Source organism: Notothenia rossii, assembly GCF_949606895.1.
Source record: "Notothenia rossii genome assembly, chromosome: 6".
Classification (NCBI taxonomy): domain Eukaryota; kingdom Metazoa; phylum Chordata; class Actinopteri; order Perciformes; family Nototheniidae; genus Notothenia; species Notothenia rossii.
In genome coordinates, this window is record NC_136909.1 from 13,340,720 (window position 1) to 13,358,463 (window position 17,744).

The 17,744-nt window shown below is 40.4% G+C and overlaps 1 long non-coding RNA gene across 1 annotated transcript; it reads right to left on the reverse strand.

Annotated features, from left to right (window-relative positions):
• Nucleotides 1-3: 3 nt before the first annotated feature.
• On the reverse strand, nt 4-1,287 carry LOC307042689. Its single transcript, XR_013809217.1, has 3 exons — nt 1,156-1,287; nt 699-825; nt 4-125 (listed from the first exon to the last, which is right to left on the reverse strand). It is a non-coding gene; the product is annotated as an uncharacterized lncRNA (long non-coding RNA).
• Between the last annotated feature and the right edge of the window lie 16,457 nt (nt 1,288-17,744).

Sequence of the window (17,744 nt, forward strand, 5' to 3'; positions counted from 1 at the left end):
TCTCGCTTCTTTCCAGCGCTCTGAGGCTTTCTGCTGCCGAAAAGACCAGGATGAGGCAGAGCTTCTTTGAGGCTCAGGAGGAGGACATGAGGAAAGAATGTCAGAGAGTCTCTCCATATTCTTTTCTGTGAACAGAATGGGAAACTTTAACTGTAAATGACTATATTTAAGTTGAACACTAAAAATCAAGGATCATTTCTTTGCTCAGTATGGAACTGGCCAATATCTTTACTGAATTACATTCCTCGTTCGAGTCCTGAACTGTCAGTTGTGTATAAGGTTATTTTGTCTCACTAACACAATTTATTTAAAAATTGATTTTAGTTTTAAACTTAAAGCCATTTTTGTGATTTACCAAATTTGTGTTGTGCTGAAGGTTCAGTACGCAGAACCTCCACACTGGAAGACTGGAAGCCCTCAGTCAGGCCTCAGGATGTGACTGTAAAACATCACACAGAGGGTTAACAACAGATAACTGATGATTTGTATTATCTACCTATTGTTTAAAAGCTTGTGAAATTAAATAAAGCATAGTTCTTATGACACCAAAGTGGGAATGTCTCCGACTGTAGTGTCACTATGCGTTTATATATTGGAATTATTGTAGACCCTCAACAAGCAATTACTGTGTTTTAATTCGATTTTCCAACCATTTACTTAGTAAATTCATAAAAATGTAAAATAATTGGGATTTCAACCTGTAGCTGAGCCTTGGCGTCGCCCTCCACGCCTCCCTCTCGGCTTGCCACGTCCTACACAGCCCCTTTTAGGGGACTGTAAAGTGTCTCCTACAGAGCGTGCCCGTTTCCTCTCCTCAGCTGCTTTCTGTGACCAAGTAACAACTCATGTAAGGTTGATGTTGCTGATAAACTGATACCATATGACAGTGGACAAATAAAAGTAAATTCATTCACTTGAAGAATATTTTTGCTTCAAGTTTTTCCTACCATATACAACTAATGAAGTAAAACAAGTTGAACAAGCTTTATTTAGTAAGCCTCTGCCCCCCATGTTGTAATGATGAACGGTTTTGCAAAGGCCCTATACATTGATCCAAAATCCAGTTACTCTTGGCCTGTTCAGCATTTTTTGGATAACAGATAGTGCCAAATTCAAGTGGGAAATGAATGAGGTCATATGGGTTAAAACACCAACCTTAGCTTCAGCTAGCATGTGTTCATGCTTCAGCTCAAGAGCCATGCGTTTCCCTTCTTTGGATTTGGGATTATTGGGGTCTGGGTTGTGTTTTGTGGCCATTGCAACACAGCCAGCCAGCCAGCCAGCCAGCCAGCCTGCCTGCCAGCCAGCCAGCCAGCCAGCCAGCCAGCCAGCCAGCCAGCCGCAACAGATATGCAACAGATATGCAACAGATATGCAACAGCTGCTGTATGAGACAAACAGAGATAGAGAGACAGATTGTAAGATTGAGATGGATAGATGAAGAAATAGATAATGAATGATAGAAAAAGATAGAGACAATGGGCCGTATTCACAAAGGATTTTAGGGCTAAAAGTAGCTCTTAACTGGCGAATTTAGGAGAAACTCCTAAACATAATGGGCGTGTCAGTCTTAAATTTAGGACTCCTAATTGTATTCACTAAGAGCAATTCACAAAGTATTTTAGGCCTAAAAGTAGCACCTAAGTTTCGAAGGGCTTAAAAGTCCTTGAGAGGACTCCTAACTCAGTAAGACCTATTCACAAAGAATCTGAAAATGGCTGCGAGACGAAATGTTTTGGAGACAATGGAAGACTGTGAATTGATCAAGAGATATAGGCTAAATCGTGAGGGTATCAAACTTGTTGTGGAATTAGTGCGGGATGCAATAACATCCCCGACTAACAGGAATAACCCGATTAGTCCGGAAATAAAATGTTTGGCAACACTACGATATTTAGCAACAGGGAAAATGCAACTTTGCAATGCCGACGATTTAGGAATATCGCAACCATCAGTCAGCCGTGCCATAAACCAAACCATCAACGCGCTCTCTAGACCACATATCATCCAACAGTTTATCCGGTTTCCTTTGGACAATCAACAACTACACAGGATCAAAGCCAACTTCATGGCAATTGCAGGTATGCCCGGTGCGGTCGGTGCTATTGACGGGACGCACATAAAAATAATTGCGCCCTCAAAAGATGAGGATGTGTTCGTCAATAGAAAGAAAGTACATTACATCAACACGCAGATTGTTTTCATTCATCATGATAAGGGGACTTGAACGGCGGTATGGGCTGTTATTGAAAGTGTTTAAGTGCTGGACATATGCTCATTGGATAATAGTTTGCAGGGTGCTTTTAATTGCCTCCTTGATTTATCAAAACACCTCTGTTAAGCGGTCTCTGTGTTGCGTTTTAATGGACGAGACCCGAGCTAGCGTAGAGTTGAGACGATCTCTGTTTAATTTCTGACAACAGATAAAACGATCAGTTTCACATCAATTTCCCTCACAGTGACTCCTCTCACGTGGAACATTTACAAAAAGGGAAGAGGAAACTTGAGGGAAACAATATATAGGGGGGAAAGTCCTCACAACAATAAACTCCTGAGCACAAGGACCACACTTCAGAGGTTCCGCCCACTGATCTCCGACCTTGCCAGATATTTAACATTCAATAAAATTAAGAACACAGAATAAAATAATATAAAACACAGAATTTGTGTGATTATACAAAATTAAATTAAATAAACCCCACTGCATATTTACACACCTTAGTGCAAAGATAACATGTCAGTATTAAAACAGTGTGGCAATAGTAAATAGGCTCAGCAACTAACACACCTTTATTATATATCCTCCTGAGAGCAACTGCATCCGTCTGCCATGAACCCTACAGAAACCTACGTGTTAGTTTTGGCCCATAGTGGACTCCATTTTGTGTTGTGTAAAATGGAGGAAATAAAAAGTTAGCAAATCCCCATGTCCTCCTCAGAGGACATTCATGAAAACATTTAGTTTTAGGTCAAATAATTATTACACTGCTCTGAAACTCACGCCACTAACTCCTAAGAGGTTCCCTTACTATAATTAATTAAAATATTGAACTCACAACACTGGTAATTACAAACTTAACCATTTCTCTTTCTATAGTGCTTGTGTTGATGGACGCCATTTTGAAATACAATGAAATTATCTTTTTTAAAGCCACATATTTGGGGTGGGACACATTAAATAAAGCTTCGCCAGTTTATAACCGATGAAACACGATGGCATCAGAATAATCACTTACATGTGATGTATAGGATGCTACACAGGTCACTGTAAAGATAAAGTGTCAGAGGAGAAATAAGCAAGATACAGGATCTGTTTAATCGCCATGTCGGTTCTCTTTTATTTATCAGCAGCAGATCAATAAGTGTCAGTAGTATCAAAACAATATAATAAAAGTGGCAATATATATTTAAGCAATAGCTCATGACAGGCCGTGATATATGCTCATTATCACAGCTAAGGGGCGTGGTTCGGCCCGACGCGAAGCGGCTTCCAAAACTATTTCAGAGATTTACGGGGCGTGGTTTGCAATCCGCCCAGCCAATCAGAAATACGAACCTTTTACTCCCACGAAAGTCCCTGCTCTCTGAAAAGGGGGTAAAAATGGTTCTGATTAACTAATTTAGTTCAGGGGGCTTTTTGGTGTGAACGCAAATATATCTGAGTTCTGGTGAACTATTGTGGGAAAAGTACTCCGGTGTGAACGCGCCAAATGTAAGAATGCTGTTAATTGAATACAGTTCAGCTGTCAATACTAATGTGCCCTCAAAGCTTGTCATAAAAACTCAGAGACCTAGGAGTCAACAACGCCCTCTGTGATTGGATCCTGAACTTTGTGACCCCAGGCTGTGTGTATAGGCACCATCTCATCCTCCACACAGGAGAGATGTTGTGCGTGTGTTGTGCCTATGGCTTGAGCATCAGTAGACTCAAGAAAAGTAGGATGTCAGTGACATCTAGTGAAAAGTTAAGGAATTGTTGGGCCTTTATTTAACCTCCTCTCATCCTTGATCACTTAACCTTTAGACCTCACACTGGATCAAAACAAATACAGTTCTCTGGATCCATGCATTTATAACCAGATTCTTCGCTACAGACGAGGATTTCCCGTAAATAATACAAAAACGTTCTAAAAATGTAACTAATCAGATCAGGCTGCACACAGGATCAGACCATCTTGTCCTTAGTTCTACAGACAGAGATCTGACAAGATTAGAAAAGGCAGCAATTCAATTTTTTCATGCAGCCAACACACGCATGCACACACACAAAAAACTGGGCTGTGTGTGTGTGTGTGTGTGTGTGTGTGTGTGTGTGTGTGTGTGTGTGTGTGTGTGTGTGTGTGTGTGTGTGTGTGTGTGTGTGTGTGTGTGTGTGTGTGTGTGTGTGTGTGTGTGTGTGTGTGTGTGTGTGTGTGTGTGTGTGTGTGTGTGTGTGTGTGTGTGTGAGAGATGGGGTGGTGGTGGGTCTCCAGCCTCTGCCAGAGTATATGGAACCTGATACTTGATGACTCCCCATCACAAGAATGTGAGTTTCCTTCTCTTGGAGCATCTGGCCCGACGCCCGGCCACATCTCTGTGTGTGTGTGTGTGTGTGTGTGTGTGTGTGTGTGTGTGTGTGTGTGTGTGTGTGTGTGTGTGTGTGTGTGTGTGTGTGTGTGTGTGTGTGTGTGTGTGTGTGTGTGTGTGTGTGTGTGTGTGTGTGTGTGTGTGTGTGTGTGTGTGTGTGTGTGTGTGTGTGTGTGTGTGTGTGTGTGTGTGTGTGTGTGTGTTACTTGTTACTATTTGCCCCTTTTTTCAGAATGAGCGGCCTCTTTCAGCACAGTGAGACATTCTTTGTATGATGGTTGTCTGATTTGTTTTCTTAGTTTTCTGCTAACATGCTGTCACTTTCATTTGTGACTTTCTCTCAGTGGAAATAGGCGATTCCAGGCTTTGTCCTTCGGGAGTCTAAAGATAGTGGACAGAATCCAGCCATTGAGGGTTTTTTCTACAGTTTCAGATTAGATAAACATTTTATAAAGATTCAAATAACCTCTCAATGAATGCTCTTCCTCACAAACCCACCCAAGTGTAATTTCATGAGCAGTGTTTTCAAACATTCTCATTGTCACAGGAAACTCTTTAGACCGAGTGAAGCAAAGAGACAGTCACATTATATAATATAATGTTTCTGCTTCTCCCCCAGTGGTTTAAATGTATCACCTTGATTTAGCGATCAGGAAACTTCAGGGTCTCTCAGTACGCTGTGACATCACTGCTGTTTGTGGTCCCAGGTGCAACGGACTTCTGACCAGAGAGATTGGTGAAGCACTGCCTTTCAACTTGGCAGTTTTGACTTTTACTATAGTTTAATGAACAAACCTAGAAAACCTACAGAGACGCAACATGAAACATCATGCTGTAGGAAGACTGATGAATATTAGTAAGGTTTCCAGTTTTCCAATTCAAGATTAAAATGATTGGGTGAAAGAAAAATGATTTATGAAATGTTTCTTTATATTCTTATATCAATGCCATTAAGAACTGCTCTGATCGGACCATGATCCCTTTTCCCATGTTTGTGTGTTTGTGTGTGTGTGTGTGTGTGTGTGTGTGTGTGTGTGTGTGTGTGTGTGTGTGTGTGTGTGTGTGTGTGTGTGTGTGTGTGTGTGTGTGTGTGTGTGTGTGTGTGTGTGTGTGTGTGTGTGTGTGTGTGTGTGTGTGTGTGTGTGTGTGTGTGTGTGTGTGTGCTTGCAACAACCTTTTCCAAGCACCTTCTACATTCCCAGCATTTTTGCACTTCATAGAAGTAGAAATAAATGTCCAAAAAAGGTCAAGTATGTTCATCCTCAAGAGCTTCAACATGTAATCTGTCTGGTACTGTATCAAATGCACAGTTGCAGATATTTCTCATCATGAAGACAGTAATGACATGTTCAACATATAAACCCAAAAACAAATGGTTTTTTTCTTCATACATCACAACACAGTAAGATGTCATCTAAAAGTAACAAAACCACCGGTTAGTGATACACTTAATATCTATAAAGCTGCTTTTTATTTAACATTTAAATAACAAAGACAAGATTAAACAATTAGTCATCAATCTGCTGGACTTCCTATAAACCCCTCACACTGTAGAGTATAACAGTTCTTTAAACATAATGTTGACATTCTAAAATATACAATAATGCCACAATTGATGAATGTGTATTCTTATAGCTTATTTTAAACATTTACTCAAACTGTGCTTTAATGGATTCCTAGGCACACTAAGGCTAGTCTATCCAGGCTTAGGGAGGATGATATGATGTCAAAACTGTAAGAAAGGGGCTGATTGTGAGAAAAGGAGTTCTTCTGCTTTTGAAAAATAGAGCTCCTTAGCTTCAAAACATCTATTCTTCACATTTGTGCTGACTATTTCCAATGATATACTTTAAAAGGGTTAGTCAAACACAGTGAACTGCATTGATTGCATTCATTTATGTCGTTGTAACTTTAGCAAATCTGAGATTTTCATCATCAATCATCCAGAACAAAACTAAATTAACATACAATACAATTACAACCAAACAATAATTAATGGTAACCCTGTGGTTACCTAGAATGCAAAAAACTACGTCCAAATAATAAAACCCAGCATTAATAGCAAGCTTGTGTTTAAAGATACGCGTCGTTGATGGTTTCACTCCATTAAAAACTAAAGTAACTGCTGGTGGAACAACATTTTGACTTTTCACCATAACAGATGGTTTTGATAATCTTTTACTCCTATTCTTTTTTTTGCAAAAAAGTGATGGACATGGAATGAATAATGAGAAAGTGGCATTGCCACTTGAAAAACATCACTAAGTGTCTCAATGAAGTGCTGGATTCGGTTTCCCTTCTCTAATATTCAATAAACTGCTGAAACCCAAACACTGAACGGTCGTTGTGTGTGTGTGTGTGTGTGTGTGTGTGTGTGTGTGTGTGTGTGTGTGTGTGTGTGTGTGTGTGTGTGTGTGTGTGTGTGTGTGTGTGTGTGTGTGTGTGTGTGTGTGTGTGTGTGTGTGTGTGTGTGTGTGTGTGTGTGTGTGTGTGTGTGTGTGTGTGTGTGTGTGTGTGTGTGTGTGTGTGTGTGTGTGTGCGCGCGTGCTTGTGTGTGTGTGTGACAGCAGGGGAGGCGAGTGAGAGCAGGTATGAGTGAAGACAAAGGCTCACTTGTTCACAGCGGTGCTTTATCCTCATTACACTCCTCATTTGTTTACACTGTTAACTCTCTCACTTCCTCCATCCTTCACCGCCCTCCCTCTCTCTCCCTCTCTCTCTCTCTCTCTCTCTCTCTCTCTCTCTCTCTCTCTCTCCGGCTACACGCTCATTCAGTACATGATCTGTAATCAGTGTTTACACTCTTGCCGCCCTTCACTCATGACATGAGTTGCAGCACAAACACGTTACTGTAAATTATTCTGTACAAACATTTCACATCTGAATCAATACGCCTGAGGAGCTAAACAAGGTGAGGAGAAGTCAACGGACATCTCTGAGAGGATGATGACAATGATGAGGAGAGGAGCCGGCAGTAACTAAGTACATTTACTCAAGTACTGTACTTTAGTACCATTTTGTCATACTTGTACTTGAGTATTTCCATTTAGTGCTACTTTATAACATTACTCCCTTACATTCTTAAACATCTATTTTACTTTTTTCTGCAGTACATTTATGAACACTTAAAGTTACCAACTACTGTTTGTTTACATATAAAACACATGACATTTGTATCATGATATAATCCAGTGCATTACTACCAATATATATTAAAAAAACTAAAATGATCTTAATATAAACAAACTAGAACATTTAAATGTACTTCATTCATCATTTAATATTCCATAATATTATAATACTTTCAAAATGCCATGGTGCATAATGGGTACTTTTACTTTTGATACTTTGAGTACATTTTGATGGATATACTTCTGCTCAAGTAACATTTTGAATTCAGGACTTCCACTTGTAATGGAGTATGCTCAGACCAGTATTTCTGCTTTTACTTAAGTAGAGAATCTAAGTACTTCTTCCAGCAATAATGATGAGGGTAAAGTGAATCAGATTAAAGCCGCTGATCAGGGAAAGGTGGTGGAAGTGGTGAGTGATATCAGTTGGTGCGAGGACGATGTGAGTGAGGGGGTTAACTATGTTGCTAAGTCTTGGTTCAAAAAGAGACGGCAGAATTAAAATCAGACAGACGGAGAAAATGGGAGTAGAGGAGAGAGATGAAGAGAGCGAAGGAGGGGGAGAAGGGAAGAAAGAGGCAAAGCAAAGGAGAGCAAAAGACAGAAAGTAATTGGTTCTATGATGGCTTCCAGCTGCATGGCACTTGGCCAGACAAACTCTTCATGACTCGAACTCACACACTTACACACACTTACACACACACACACACACACACACACACACACACACACACACACACACACACACACACACACACACACACACACACACACACCCACCCACCCACCCACCCACACACACACACACACACACACACACACACACACACACACACACACACACACACACACACACACACACACACACACACACACACACACACACACTTTAATTCATTGGTGCACCATAAACATAAGATCTTGCTAGTTTCTGACAATGTATGCAAGCAACTGTGACATGCTCGGTTGCAAAATGTAAAAAACGCATTTTGTGAGTGAAATAATGACCTGTTACTTCCAATCCTTTTCTTCCTGTTCTGGTCGATTCTAATGTATGACACAAATATAATACGTCCAGATACTAGCTGCAGGATTTGCAGTTTGTTTTAAGGGGTGCAGACAACTGGGAACCAAACTAAAATGCTGTGCTACCAAGTAAACGATTCAATTATTCTCTCAGGCAATTACAACAGGATCTAATTTAGTGTAAATGCAGATAGAGACACTTTATGTGCTGCTGAACAACTTAAAGCTTGTTAAATGCTTCTATGGTGATTCTCCTGCAAACAGTGGAGGTAAAACTCAGCTATGTATATCAACACTTTGTCACAAAGTTTCACTGACAACTGATTGAAGCACATATGGGCAGATGTGAATGTGTTTGGTGGTGATGTATGTTTGTGTGTATGCAAATGTTGGAGGCATAATGTGGCATCTGTTTTAGAGATAATAAATTAGCAAGTTTCCCTGCGAGGGAAGCGACAGTGTCACTCAAAACAAATTGCTCACACACACACACACACACACACACACACACACACACACACACACACACACACACACGCTAATACACAGCACAACCACAATCTGTCACACAAGCTATTCATAAACATAAACATTAAATGGTGGAGAAATGCAGTAACTCAGGGACAAATCGGGCTGTGTAACAGGAGATGATGACAGATTAACACTCATGTTTACAATCATACGATTTACAAACACTGTCAACAAAGAAACAATTAACAAGAATTATGATATTTTAAACAAACACAATAGTAGTTGAATGTGATATTTTAATAACAAAGAGAAAATCGACCAAACTCAAAAAACCTAAGCACAAATAAGTTGTGACGATCACACAGACAGATGGACTGCCACAAACTAATATGAAATTGGCTTTCCAAGACTTCTTTTCTGTTTTTCACATTTCTAAAATGTGAATTCTGTAACAGATGTTCCTACAAATGACATCTAAAACGTAACCAACAAGAAAACAAGTCAATAATTCTGCCGTTTTATGATGTAGCTGAGCTTGACTGAAATATTCATCGAGACCAAGATGGAGAAGTGAATTTGTCGGCCAGTTTAACAGGTTTAATAGCTGTGTCTGAAGGGAGCCTCTCTAATTGATATGCAGCTAACACTTTGCTCTGCACTGTGGGTTAGTCGAGGGCTGTTCAGTAATACTGTAACTCTAAAACAAGGCTTCAGATGTCTAATCCATGTCTTGAGTCAGTAAAGCCGTCTGCTGTTTGACATTCTCACAGCTTCTTGCTCTCTCTCCCTCCAACCCTAGTTGCCTGCAGGCTTTGTCCACTAAGTCGAAACATTGGCAGCTCCAATATTTTAATTCCTTTTTGAAAACTGATTTTCCCCTTTAAGGCTTACCCTCATCTGTTTTTTATGAGGCTGTGACCAGGAGAATAACGTTATTAGAGTCCAAGTAAAGACAAGAGCTCTGTTTGGATCAGATGGAGCTTGATCAGGGCTGGAAAGAGCAAGTAAACGTATCAGTGTGGCGCGCCAAATGTCTCCCTCTCTCTCTCTTGCATTGATGAACGTCCACCGCTTTGCTCGCAAACAGATGGTAGAAGCATTAGGATCTTCTGAAAGCAGAGAAGTGAAATTATTATCTCTGACATTTCAATACAGCCTTTAGTCCAAGCTTCTACGAAGGCTTCCAAATCCATTCAAGCTAATCTAGACCCCTCTTCACACGGCTTATGCTTTCTCAAGGCTCTTCCTCTTTAAGCCCCTTGGATAACTTGCTCATCAAAATCATTTCAAAACAATTTACAGTGTGTAAAGCGCCCCAACAACATAAAGAAACCATCGTGTAATGACATTTAAGCCCTCAGATGCTGACTTGAAGTGACTGTATCCGTTTCTGTCAGTGTTTATGCTCTCAGCAGGAGACAGGCCAAATCTCATGCTGCGGCGCGGTAAATTAGCATTGCATGAGCTGACTGTGGCCCTCACTCTCGCAGCAATATGAGCAGTTATCAAAATCACACAAGAGAGTATTATTATGCATGCTAGTAAATGACTAATCTTTAATGAGACCCACATTTAACCTTCTAATGAGTCTTTATTAGACTAACAAGCTATGCGTGTGTGTGGAAAAGCGAAAATGTGTGTGTGCAGACTGTGTGTGAGTGCAGCAGTGAAACACTAATTAAGCTGTCGGCTGGTGCAGCAGATTAGGCAGACCCCCTGCAGAGTCTTCGGCCCCGGTAGGCAAACAGGCTTCATCCATCAGCCAGCCAACCCAAATACATCCCAGCCCAGAAGTACTCAGAGCTCAGTAATAACATCAGTGATCGCTACACCCAAATATCTTCAGCCCAGTGAGGCCGGATCAGATGTCCTGCCAGAGCCAACAGCCCAGACCCATGGTGGACTCAGACAAGGCTGGACGGAGACTTCAGCTCCAGCTAAAGGGGAGATTATTCACATTTACTCATTTGAATCGAGGTGCACATTATTCAAATGCACAAATGCTTAAAACATAAACACAGAAGCTGGTGACAGAGATAACATGTGGGAAAGAAAAATAGAGAAGAAGGGAATTTTTTGCTTCATGGTTTTAAAAACCACAAGATTATAAAGTTCTTGTGTGATGTGTGTGTGCAGTTTTTAAGATGTAGTTACTTCGCCACAAAAGGAAGGAAACTCTTCGTCTTCACACAAATAACAGTCTAAACAGTGGAGGCATGATGGGCTGAATATTAAAATAACTTTCCTGTAGTAAATACGATTTATTCTCACACACTTCAATACCTTTCTCTCTTCCAATATTCACATCATTGCTGTGTGTTTGTATGCCACAATCATTACAAAACATCTGCTGTCAGTTTACACAAACGAATGAGGTAAGTTGTGTTCTTTTCTTTTGTAGTCCCAACATGTGCTCTGTATCTCTGAAGGTTTTGTGAGCCGTGTATCTTTGGTTGCTGCACATTCTGACCTGGGTTTAAATAAGTTCAGTGAGGAGGTTGCTGCACAACTCTCACGATATCCAATTATGTGTCTCTGATGGATCTGTGGGTTTTTCATCCAGTGTGGCCACAGATTCTGATCTTGGCTTATTTTACTTTGAGTTCTTCATAAAATCCAGCATCCAGCAGGGAAGACCGCACTGTTACTCCACTTTATAGTGTGTGAACCAACGGACACACTGCAAACAAGGAACAGGATTATTTTGAGTGAGTTTTTACATTGTTTTAAATTGAGACTTCTTGGATTAAAGGTCTACCCTTAGCTGCACTGAAAAACTGAAACTTTGACTTTAATTAAATGTATTATGTCAACAAATTTCACATAACTGTATCAGGTTAATTGAAAGTAATAATATTAAATTGAAATAAAAATATATAATACTATCGCTTTCAACTAACCTAATGCAGTTATGTGAAATGTGTTGGCATAATACATGTAATTAAAGTCAACGGTTCATTTCTCTCAGTGTCTGGGTGGAGGAGGCTGCTCTCCCAGGCTCTTAAAACGGGCGCCTGGAGGCATGAGGAATAGAGCTCCTTTTATTAATGCTACACCTTTGATTAATCTGAGCAAATCTGCACCCCATCCCATGGCTGACAGCTCTGGGGCCGAGGCAAGGACCACATTGCACACACACACACACACACACACACACACACACACACACACACACACACACACACACACACACACACACACACACACACAAGCACGCACGCATGCACACACGCACGCACGCACACACACACACACACACACACACACACACACACACACACACACACACATACACACACACACACACACACACACACACACACACACACACACACACACATACACACACACAAACAGTGTCAGTGAGTGTTGACACAGTCCAGATGTTGGCAGCTCTGTTCCAAATGAAAGCAGGGCGGCCGGCCAACAACCTGAACCACTCTCCCCATCAAATGATATGTTTACAATAATACTGTTCTGAGACTCGGGAGACACACGCACATGTGAACTTGCATGCACACACACACACACACACACACACACACACACACACACACACACACACACACACACACACACACACACACACACACACACACACACACACACACACACACACACACACACACACACACACACACACACACACACACACACATCTCAAAGCAGGGGAAATGAACTAATGGAAAGCTAGCGTACCACATGGGTGCAAAAGTGAACCAAGTTGTGTTGGGACAGAAAAAGAGAGCGATAAAGGGAGAGAGAGTTGGTAAAGCAGAGAACATAACAAAATGCAGAAATAGAAAGGCAGGGTGCAACAGATAAACTGATCAAAAGAGAGGAGTGAGTCATTAGCATTGCCTTGTTTGGATCTGTGTCTCTCCAGCTATGTCAGTCAGACAGAGAGAGGCAGGGGATGGAAAAATAATAGTGTAGTTATGTAATGTGCCTCGAAGGGTTGGAACTGAAACAGGCAGAAAAAAAGCTTCCATTGGTTCCACACAGAGGTGCAGAGGAGGTCAGACTGCACCTACTGTTCTCTATAGCAGCCATACACAAGCATTTTATACCATGTGGTCCCCAAACAAACGATTTGACCTACTCTTGCAGGACAAACAATTGAACTCACCACTCATTTATTTTGTGAACCAGGCCCTTTCACTTAATCCTAATTGGTGGAAGCCTTAGGGATGTAAATACTCATTAGGCTTTTATTACACAGATTAAGATCATGATAATGTATTTTTCCAGTGGTGATAGTAACATAGTACATGTACTCAAGCACAGTATAAAAGTACAACTTCCAGGTACTTCTACTTTACCTGAGTATTCTCTGTTTATTTTTGCTTTATACTTTTATTCCACTACATTTTAGAAGCTAGTATTGTACTTTTTACTCCACTAAATGTATTTGACGGCTTTTTACAGCTATATACTTTTTAGATTTAGATTATTAGCTAATACAAAATAAAAATCAATTATTGATCAAACCTTGAAATATACTTATAGGTTAAGATATTCAGCAGCAGTGTATAAAGTTATTAAAATTAGCTCTACATTTACCACCGGCGATAAAAAAACATCAATAATCTTAATAGTAACCCAGTAACTCAATATGTACACAAGACTGAAATGGGAAATTAAGCATAACAAGTACTTTTACTTTTGGTACTTGAAGTATATTTTGATGCCAATACTTTTGAACTTTTCCTTGTAACAGTAAGTAAGTAAAACATCTGAGTAATGCTCCCATCACTGTGTATTTCTATCATGCAGTTTTCCCCAATAATTATCTTTTTCTCTCAAAGCTGCCTGTGGGGTCTTGAGCTCCGGGTAGAGAGCTGTTTGTCTTTTTCTCACACACACCCTTCAGTTGACAGACTAAAGTATCTGCACAGGTGCTTTCATATAATGACTGCCTGAGAACATTTCTATACGTTGGCATATAACCAAACATTGTCAACATGCGTTTAATGAGCAGCCACTCAGTTTCAGTCTGCTGGCTGTAATCACGCGTTTGTTCTCAGCGTGTTGCTCTTGACTGTCACACAGTGTCAAGCCTTCAAGTGTACCTGACAGCTCAAAGCTTCACTCTTCTTCGTTAAGTGGACACACACATGCCAGAATGCACATTGAGGCGTGTGCATGTAGGCGCATCTGTTCAGAAATGTGAAGATTTGTTTAGGTAATGCACATATCTAAAGGCATTTGAATAAACATCCTACAATCTTTGTCTATATGTACAGCTATAACGATCAGATAATGTGTCCTTGTTGTCAGCCTGATGTAGACAAGCCACTAAAGGCATTACAGAAGAGAAGAATAAAGTGCGTACAAATAGTGTGATAAAGACCTTAATCCATTTATCTGTTCCAACAAGACCAGACAACAAGAGAGGTAGTCCTCACTGTGTGCCTCGGCTTGTTTGGAGGAAGCTTTTTATTCAGATTAGAAGGAAACTGCACATTATAGGGGTATGAGGTGATGTCTATGCACTCACTGTCAGGCCTTAATGCTCCCCTACTTGAAGCCCTTTGAAATGAGACGTTGTTATGTATTATAATGATATGTAAATATTGAATAATGACTTGTTTACTGTACAACAGAATCTCTGGCGAAAGGTGCTTCATAAAGAGTTGCAAATGGCTAAAGGGCTCACACACCTGCCCTCACTGAGAAATAAAGATGATATGAATATACAAATGAGAAAAAGCTACTTATTGTATTTTCTGTTGTGTATTCCTCTTTCCTCCTTCTAGCAGAATGCAGAACCCATTTCACACTCAACAGGAATACCATTTTCTCAGCATATTTTTGAATTTTGTGTTACTATCAATGCTACACATTATACTGTATCTACTATCTATTTAGAGCAGATTGAAGTTTGCAGTACAGGCATGTATGGTGCCCAGAGGATGAATCCTATTGGGTTTAATGATCTCCAGACTTTCCTTTTAGCGTCACAATAAGGGTTACATTTGTCCTTTTGAGTAAAATGTTTTAATGATTATATCTGTGATATATATGGTATCCATATTCATGCCCCTCTCTGGATGAATTGTTATGACATTGGTGATACACTTTTTTTGTGTAGTGCACCATCAGGGCAAAATCTCATACAAAATTACATTTTTGACAATAACCTGAACCACCAGGTTTCTATCTGGTGAAGTACTTTGTGTTTAGTGCTAACGGTTCATTTGGTGAGAGAGAGACAGAAAGAAATAGAAGTGTGACATTCAATAATGGACCCAAACCTCAATCATAGGATGTTGCTCAAAATATATCACGCAATGCAAGTACTATTCTCCCAAAGTGCTCCACATTTGACCTGCTTCTCATTAACAGGTGAACATTTTCATTGTAAGCATGATGTACATTTCACAGAGCTGATAACATGGTGGCAGTCTTCTTGCTCTATAACACCCTGTAAAGGTAAAATATGTAAAACATAAACGCGTTATTTAAGTGTAACATTGCAGATACAACTGAATCTGTTGGGTAATATTTCATCGAAGCAATTTATTATTTGAGCAAATGAGTTTTGGAGGAGCATACTTCACCACAGAGTTTGAAATGCCTGGCACGGCTGAAACATATGGGATGAATTATCAGCACAACACTGAGAAAGAGAGAGAGAGAGACAGAGACGAGAATATTTCCACAAAACGTTTAACTCAATAATTGAACGTTGCCTTTTATTTTGCTGTTTCCGGCCTTTTGAAGCTGCACTGTTCCATGCTATCACTGTACTGATGGAAGGGAAATGAAGTGTGCAGGAACAATGCCAGCTTCAGCAGAAATGCCTGTGGTTCTGCCTTCAAGCCCAATACTAACAACACAGCAGACAAATGGTGCAGATGAAAACTAACCGAGGAGTTGAAATATTTTTTAACGCAGAGACAAGCTCCCTGTGCGTCACATAATCTCATCCACTGAGGGGTGTGTGTGTTCGCTACGGGGGTCCATTAATAAAATATGACTGTATCATATAATAGACTCGTCTGCCAAATTACAGGAGACAGAGAGACAGCTTATTAGGAGGATTCAGGGGGAGGTGTGTGTGTGTGTGTGTGTGTGTGTGTGTGTGTGTGTGTGTGTGTGTGTGTGTGTGTGTGTGTGTGTGTGTGTGTGTGTGTGTGTGTGTGTGAGAGAAACAGAGAGAGAGTGTGTGTGTGCAGATGGAGCCTGAATAAAGAGATTAAGTGGCCTACTCTCATCAAAAAGGCACATTACCTAAGTGTTGGCATCATTAATAGGACTAAGGCAGAGCCAATCTGCTAACAAAGGCTCTATCTGTGACCGAGGACATGAGAGAGGTGGACAATTACTCTCTACTACTGTGCAGAGGAAATTCTCCCCTTTTTTCCGTTTAATCCCACCAGCACACACACATATAAGCCTATATTCATGCCTCTATTTACATAAATGCAGATGGGTACATTTTCACACATGTTTATGCGCATCTACACACAAAACAGGGCACCGCTCTAAATCCACATCAAACTGCCATGAGTCACACTGTCACCGTGGCAACAGTGGCCAGCTCCATGCAGAACACATTCTGTCATATCTCTGGTGTGTGTGTGTGTGTGTGTGTGTGTGTGTGTGTGTGTGTGTGTGTGTGTGTGTGTGTGTGTGTGTTTCAGTGCACCACACTGCACACACATGTAATTCCTGCACTGATCTCTGAGGTGGATCAATGAATAAAGCATTAAGGTGTGTAGGTTTGACTGCTTTGAGGTCATAGTTTAGATTGTTGTGATTGAAATCTATAAAAACATGTATTTTTTATTTTCATTTCAAACTGGAAACCTACATTTGTGTAGCTGTCATTTTTACTGCTGTGAGTGATGGTGCTCTCTGTCCTGTGGATGTGACATGAGGGTTTTGAGCCGCACTGATACATTTCACCACCAGATGGTGTCTCCCATCGCTGCTGTCACTGTGCAGAGGAGAAGGAGAGAGGAGGGAGAGAGCTGAGATATTCCGGCTCTATCCATCTTCATAAACACAAGCAATAGTCGTCCTCTGAAAACACCAACAGAGATAAATTGAAGGGATGCTTGGATACACAGCAGGCGTCCTGGTTAGTTGTCCTGTATCTGTTGTTAGTGGACTGTGTATTTCTGGAAGTGCCTCAAATAGTACAAATAATTCAATACAACAGGCTTTATTGGCATGTAATCTAGTTATGTGGGTAAAATATCCGTTTGATACGGCAAGACACACAACAAGAGTTAATCTACTGATGATAACATAAAGAGATGTAAGTAGGCATAATAATACAAGACATGTAATTTTCTATAGTTAACAAAATAACATATCTTGATGACAACATAAAATAAAGAAATGTTAAAAATAAGGGTTATTAACCGGATAGCCATTCATCTATAAAAAGAGTACTGCAAGGTCAAGGAAAATATGGTCAACAAAAATACATTAATCACTTTCTATGTCCCCTGGGAAGTCTTTCTTATTGTTGCAAGAAGCAAAATATGTTCTCTTTTAACCTTGATTGAGGGCTAATTGTTGCCTTTCTTTCATACT